This window comes from Buceros rhinoceros, unplaced genomic scaffold, assembly GCF_000710305.1.
Source record: "Buceros rhinoceros silvestris isolate BGI_N320 unplaced genomic scaffold, ASM71030v1 scaffold542, whole genome shotgun sequence".
NCBI classification, from domain to species: Eukaryota; Metazoa; Chordata; class Aves; order Bucerotiformes; family Bucerotidae; genus Buceros; species Buceros rhinoceros.
The window spans coordinates 11,929-12,233 of record NW_010399222.1 but is presented as its reverse complement, the minus strand read 5'-3'; the positions used below and the strand labels follow the sequence as shown (position 1 = coordinate 12,233).

Below are 305 nucleotides of genomic sequence, written 5' to 3'. Positions count from 1 at the left end.
CTGCAGGGTTTTGTCCTCAGTGGTGGTGGTGGGGTGTGGGGGGAATGCTGCCTCTTGGTGCCTTGCTGGGGACTGGAGCTTGTCGTCCGAGGTGCAGGGGGTTGATGTGGTGGGTGCTAAAGGGAACGGGGTGTCTGGAAGAAAAAATATCTGACTGAGACCCTCATCAGGTAGCCTGGCTGGGGTGGGAGTTGTTGCTAGCCCCAATATTAGGGTTTGGTGCTGTGAGGGGTCCCTGATTTCATCAGGACCAGGCTTGGGTTTGTTGCTCTTTGGAGAAGCCATGGAGGGGAGGAATAAAACAA

The 305-nt window shown here is 55.4% G+C and overlaps 1 protein-coding gene across 1 annotated transcript in view; it reads left to right on the top strand.

Annotated features, from left to right (window-relative positions):
* LOC104489220 (protein EFR3 homolog B-like) overlaps window positions 1-305 on the top strand; it is a gene marked incomplete at its 3' end in the record, with an annotated part of 12,464 nt that overhangs the window by 451 nt on the left and 11,708 nt on the right. The gene's annotated exons all lie outside the window — the stretch shown is intronic.